The following is a 7,214-nucleotide window of genomic DNA, read 5'->3' on the forward strand; positions in this document are numbered from 1 at the left end:
TTGCCTGTTTTGGGGATTCGCTTTTGAAGATTTCCCTGGAATTAGGAACTTCAAATGCATTGCAGTCATGAAAGTTTCTTTTGAATTTAGTTAACATGTTTTTTTTCACTTGTTCCTACAGTGCCCCCCCCCCCCCCCCCCCCCTCAATCATCTGAGACTGGTTTGAACTTTAAGTTTTTTAAGTTAATTTTAATCTGTAAGGGTACAGAGATCCATTGATGCTGCTGCATGTTGTGCCCCAGGAGTAGAAGCCTTTGCTGGTCTTGGTGTTTAGTTGAATTCACCAATAGGTCATATTCTCATGTGTTCTCCTCAAAAGAGATTTGTGAAACCGAGAAGAAGTTAAATATTTTTTTGTCATCATCTGAAAAGGCTTCTGGAGGCTTTTCTGTTTGTGAGAGGCCAGTGCGTCTCACATGACAGTCTTCAGAGGGGCAGACCTCGTTTTTTTACTCTTTGCAAATCTAAAAAAGAATCTCAGTCATTCACATAATCAATGGCACGATCCCCGCTTGATCTTCAATCAGAGATCTTATCGTCTGCAGTCATGTCTCTGTGTCTTTCTGACTGAAATGTTACTAGCCTCTTTTGTTGGAGTGGCGAGTGTGGAGGGTATAGTTTCTGTCTCTGATCTCTGCGCAGTGTGATTCAAACCCCGCTCAGCCCGAACAAGAGGAGATCATCTCCGAATTGCCACTTTAGTGGATCCGAGGCCTAACGTTTGAGAGGGGTTAATCCTCTTTCCCCCTTCTTAAGTGAGGAGCCACTCTGCCAGCCTCACGTCCGCCGTCCAGGGTGCGGGAGCCGCCATTTGAAGTCGGATGCGAAGACAGAGGGGAAGAAAGGGAGGTGATTGTTCACAGACCACTCTTAAGCCTTAAAGGAGCCATCGTATGCCCATTTTTCCACAAGTTGATATGGTTCCTTGGGGTCTCAATGAAATGTTTGTAACATATTTTGGTCAAAATACCACAAGAATCATTTCAAACAGCACCCTTTTTACCCTGTCAAAAACACCTCCCCACAGATTGACCTGTTTTGAGTGCCTGTTCCTTTAAATGCTAATGAGCCAGCTCCCCCCTCCCCCCTCTCCCCTCCCCCCTCCCCCACGAGATGCGCTCGCCTAGCTGCTGCCTGCCCAGCTAGCCATTACCTTTGTAGAAATATGGCTACTGCAGATGAAGATAGCGTCGTGCAACCATATCGTTTTGAACCAGAGTCAGACCCTGAACAAGAAGAGGCTCCCGAACAAGTTCGAGAAGTTAGGGCTCAACAGGACGTTTCTGAATGGTAAGTTACCTTTGTCACTTCTACATTTTTTTTTGTTTGTACATTGGCTAAGGTCTCACAGTCTTGTTAGCGGTTTTGAGAGCATAGTGGTGCTAGAGATTCGAGATACGTGAATAATTTGTGCATGTATGAGTATGTAGCAAATACAGTGTGTTTATGTAAGTTACTGTTTGTGAAAGTGTTTGTGTAAATGCAAGTAACGGGAACGCCATAAAGATATAAATGCTACATGAGTAAAGTTCCATCTGTAAACTAAAGTGTTATCTTACAACAGTAATTGACCAAGCAGGGGTGGGGGTAACGTTTTTACCTCCATTAATTAGCGTTTAAACCTTGTTTACTTATTAAATCGTTGTATTTGATGACTTATGACTTATTTGATGACTTATGTCTGTAATATGAACACAACTTTCAAATAAACTTTACCTGCAAAGTTGTCACTTTTTAAAACTCTGTTTATACAGGTGTATTTGTGGCAAGTGTGATCAAATGCCTACGGAGCCTGAGCATGTATGCTGCAGGGAGATACCACAGGTAGTGTGAATTCATTTTGAATGGCACTGTAAATATGAAGTCATCATCTGTTTTATATTCCATGTCACTTACACTTTCAATATTCAAGGTTACAAGAAGACTACTGCAGCTTCAGAACCCAACTACATGTATGGTCGATCACCCAGGCCTTGAACCTGTGTGTTTGAACGTGTACTCACTACAGAATGCATCGAATGTGTATAGGGCAGATTATGGGCCTTTACGTCTAAGAGGAATAGAACAGTACGTTTTTTTTTTATGCATGAGTTAGTCATTTCTGCAATACAAATATGACTGAGGAAAAAAATACAATAAATGACCCTTCCCTCTGCATTACTTTGCTAACTGCTCATTTTACACGCGTCAAATGTTGACATGTTACTTATCAAACACTAAAGGCACACAAAACTGTTTCTATACACTTTTATTGTCAGAAAGATTGCTAGAAAGAATGCCACAGTGCTTTTTAAACATAGTTATTAAATGCAATAGCTGGTACATATGTAATAAATACAAAAAAAAGTATAATAAAAACATTGATTACAAAATTACACTTTGTGCCATCTGTAGCCATACTGTAAACAAAGGAATACTTTATATATGTGTATCACCTTTTATTCTCTTATACAATGTAAACTTTGCTTAGACGTTACAGGTATTTGGCGTACAGAAGCTTTGTTGGCTGGTGTTGGGGCTATCTGGGCCGGAGAATCAGGGTCGTCCTGCCGTCCTGAGTTGTGCTCCAGATACGAAGAGTGTTCCCTGATGCTCAAGGAAGGTATACGGGGTTCAGACCTGCCCTCGATTGAACCTTGACACATAGCTGGCTACAACTTCCCGCTTGTCAGGTTTCTCAAACTGGGCAGAGAGATCCGCGGGTATTGGGATCTTCAGCACCTCATTCACATATGGGGCCGGGTCCTGAAAAACCTTGTGAAAGATGAGGTCCAACAGGTTATCCACGTACTCTGTAATACAAAAAAAAAATCCAAAACTTTTACATTGTTTTTATTTATTGTTTATATTGTATTTATTATTTTATTTTTATAATTATTTTGCAATTATATTATTCTATTTATTATGAAGACCATTTAAAGACAGCAGTTAATGTATATGTTATTTAAGTTTCACATACTGTTTGTACAATGTTTGACTTGGTGGAATTTCAAATAAAGCCTGTGACTCACGGAAGGTTGGCTCTGCTTTCACCGGCTTTGCAGTGCACTCGCCCTTCTTGTATTTTATAGCAGCTCACCAGCTGAACTTGTTGCTTGGGGACGCCCAGCATTTTCATTGAAATGCAGGACTGCCAGGTAGAGTCTTTGGGGAGAAAATAATACTTATAAGAGCATGTGTGTATGCGTGTATAATAGTTTGTATAATACATAATAGGTATACATTTCTTTGAAAAATGATCGTACTGTTACCTGCATAACATTCCAAGAAAAGGAAAGACTACGTTTTTGGGCGCAAAACGCAGAATGACGCTGTGGAAAGACTCCAACGACGAGGTCTGGTAGTGAGGGCTCAGCTTCCCCACATCTTTCAGAACCCTCTTGTTGGTCAACACCTTCTCTAATCTGCTGAAGGCTGGTGTCCCTGTAAAAAAAAAGGGGGAAAACATAACTATAGATTCAAAATGATTATGGCATTGGTTATTAGGTTTGTTTATATATATGTATTTATACATATAACACAAGCCTTACATTTACAATGCAAATTGGGTGAACATACCTGCCGTCAACCATTTGCTCTTGTCCCTTGAAATGCGTAGCGGATGCAAACACTGGGGGAAAACAGGGTCATCATGGGAGTGGATGTCTTGGACATGGTTAAGGAGGGAGGTCCACTTTGCCACTCTCTCTGGCCCTGATGTTGATGTAGCGGCTGTCCAGTAGATGTGGTTTTTTATGCTGGGGAGCCACTTCTTCAGTTTCTCACATTCTTTGTTCTGGGCAATCTTGACAAGTTTCTTCGACAGTCCTAATGATAAAAATTACATTTTAGTCATGCACGGACACCTTATCATCATCATCATCATTATTATTTATTCAGGGTGAATTGACTGAGCACAGGGCTCTTTTGCAGCAATGCCCTGATTGAGGGTACATAATACAGATGAACAATAAATAAATAAATGAAATGTGCAAGGGATTCGCTTTATTCTCCTTACAAAGTGATTATTTATATTTTAGTTTCAAACTGTACATATTGTAAAAGTAAAGGGTCCAAGGTTGCTGTGGGTGTTAGTTTTATGTTTGTAGGACAAAAACATGGGGCAGCTTGGGGCTGGAAGAGTTAACACGGAGACACAATCAATGACATGATGAAGTAACTGAGGGTAAACAAACCTGTACTTTTGTAGTGAGGTCGCAGTGTTTTCACAGAAAGCTGCGTGCCAACTGTGCACATCTTTGGTCGATCCGTTTGGCAGGCTACATGATGTACCCTAGCACACTGTCCAGATGTGCTTGCCTAAACAATAAGAGCAGCAATGTTATTAGATTAGATTCAACTTTATTGTCATTGCACAGAGTACTGAGGCAACGAAATGCAGTTAGCATCTAACCAGAAGTGCAAAATCAGAAGAGTGCAGAGTATGTGCAAAGTGGTAATATAAAAATGTATAAATAGAATATATACAGTATGGTATAAGATACAAGTGATATGAACAGTAAGCAGCATGTTTTGGTAAATGCAGGTGAGTCTCTTAGCTGCTGTCGTTCATGAACAAAAAAAGTGCCCATTTAACATGTATGACCCCATCATCGTTGTGTCGAAGGTATCAACAGGAGGGCTAATTGCCTTGAATCATATTTGCAGGCAGACTATTAACACCTCCACCCCAACACAAGCATTTTCACAAAGGAATGTTTTTTGGATGAGAGAACTATTTTTCATAAAGACATTATATACTTCGACACAAATTCCTCTCCATAGACATCCAAACGAACTATCTACTGTATAAGTAAGCCTAGATTAAAATAGGCTAGCCTAACTGTTCACACAAAAATTCGTTGGCCATATCTTTAGCGATTGATATACATCAGCTGGCTCCTACACACTACAAGATGCTAATGTCGCTAAGTTTTACACAAAGCCTATAATTTCACTGCCAGGTTATTTTAGTGTTAACATCTCGAAGTCCTAACAAATAGTTCACAGAAATGTTCTTGCGGTTTGCGGTAGGCACTATATACCCATGCAAACGTAAATTATCACACCTATTACATCCAAACGAAATGCTGTACAAGGCAGACATGACTAGCCTAATGCATCACATTGCCAACAGAAAAATTCAACACATTGGCCACATTTCTAGCGAACTTTTAACTGCTACAGCTATATACACCAGCTGGCTCCGAGGCAAGGTCTTACACGCTAATGTTAAAAAAGTTATAGTTATTTTTTAACTAAAGGTTATTGTTCGCGAAAATTACACATACTAGTTCCCCAAAACGCAACAATGCTAACATCCCCCATCAACATTCCTAACGTCCCTAACCACCCACACTAAATGGTCAATGCACGTACCAGAATTATTTTTAAAAAATACTTACATTTCCCTCGTCTGAAATGCGACGGATAGATGGTACTGAACCCGCTTGCAAGGTCAATCTTGTTGCGAGTCCAGCGTTATATTCACCCAGGTTGGCAAAACAGTCCAATTCAAAATGGTTTGCGCACACAAACAGAATTTTGCCAATTCTTTCCGGGACATTGCCTTCAAAAATGAAATCCATCCATTTCACTCTTGTCTCTTCTGAGGCTGGAACATGATGTATAGATCTGTGAGGATCTGTGCAGCCGACCACAACGCATCTTGAGGACTTTGTTTGCTGCTTCGTTTGCTGCATGCTGCTAGCTAGCTATTCAACGTATATCTGAGCTTTGCAATAACGGCTTTGATGCCCTCTGGCAAATGTCTTATATGTAACGAGTGTGTGTGGGGGGGGCGGGGGCTGGGGATGAGGTGGGGGGTGGGCCAAGACCATGTAGGGAACCTCCCAATGTGTTGTGACAGGCCAACACACGGGAATCTCATTCGCAGACTCAATCATGACGTTTCTGACCAAGAGGAACCATAACAAAGATCGCCAATGGTTTTTTCCCAGCGTTTTTGGGTTGGTAGACATGCCAGATACCCAAATTAACGTGGAGAAGCACTAAAAAAGTGGAATTTTCATAATATGGCCCCTTTAAATCAAAGCAAGACGGTATTGTGTGCAGCGCCATCCGTGGTGCGTTCATTTTTCATTTTTTTCTCCCTGTCTTTTTCTCTGTAGCTTTCCTTTTTTTTAACCATTTTGTGTTGGATCCTTCTTCAGTTCTCTCACTTTGTTTTTGTTCTTCATCGGTCGCTCCCTACGCTCGGTCTGTCTCCTAACTCCTTCAATCTGACTATCTCCATCACTCGCTCAATGAATCACTTCCTCTCTCCGTTATCTATCTTTTTTTTGGTGGTGGTGGTAGTGGTGGTGCTCTCCTTTGTTAGTGAGACAGACGCTCGAGCTTGGCAGTCGGATGGCTCAGTACAAGCCTCAACACACACACACACACACACACACACACACACACACACACACGCACACACTTTTGAGCGTCCATACGCAGTGGGATGAAAGCATATTTCCCCTGCCTTTTGTGACACATGTTGACTACATGGCTTCTGCTGTAGCTGAACGAACACCTGCTGAGCCAACACCTGGAAGACTCACTCTGTCTTTCTCTCTCTCTTTTCCCCTCTCTCCCTCCTTCCCCCTCATCTCCCTTGGCTCTCTTCATCTCTCTCACACTCACCCTCCCTCTGTCTCTCATTCTCCTTCTCTCTCCCTCTCTCCTTCTCTGTGACACTCTTTCTCTCTGTCTCTCATTCTGCTTCTCTCTCTCCTTCTGCCTCTCTTGTTCCCCTTCCCTCCCTCCCTCCCTCTCTCTTTCTCCTTCTCTCTTTTTGACACCTACACACACGCACATGAGGGGCAATCATCTGCTGACAGCTTAGCATTACACGGCATGCTGTAACCGTGTGCGCAAGGAAACTTCCTCTTCTCGCATGAGAATTCTTTCGGGGCCAACATCTGCTGCAGGACAAAGAAGCAGGTGTGCTGAGCACCGATGAGTCTCTCTCTGTGTGTGTGTGTGTGTGTGTGTGTGTGGAGAGGGGCTGAGCACTCTTCTTTGCACGAGAATGGCGTCTACTAATTTATACCTCACAGACTGTAGTTATGCAGTGAGTCATGTGCAGCCTATCCTGTTGCCTGCAGCCAATAGTAACCACTTAGGACTGTCTTCATGAATGCTAATAAGGTGTAATGTGACACACACCTAAGACACAAACCCCTTCGTATTGCACTACAGAATGGTGAGAAGTGCACTTACTACATACTTG

At 42.0% G+C, this 7,214-nt stretch overlaps 1 long non-coding RNA gene across 1 annotated transcript; it reads right to left on the reverse strand.

The window, feature by feature from the left end:
- Positions 1–3,074: 3,074 nt before the first annotated feature.
- Positions 3,075–5,553, reverse strand: LOC116223889. Its single transcript, XR_004165312.2, has 3 exons — positions 5,386–5,553; positions 3,253–3,424; positions 3,075–3,145 (listed from the first exon to the last, which is right to left on the reverse strand). It is a non-coding gene; the product is annotated as an uncharacterized LOC116223889 (long non-coding RNA).
- Between the last annotated feature and the right edge of the window lie 1,661 nt (positions 5,554–7,214).

Source organism: Clupea harengus, chromosome 15 (genome assembly GCF_900700415.2).
Source record: "Clupea harengus chromosome 15, Ch_v2.0.2, whole genome shotgun sequence".
Classification (NCBI taxonomy): Eukaryota; Metazoa; Chordata; class Actinopteri; order Clupeiformes; family Clupeidae; genus Clupea; species Clupea harengus.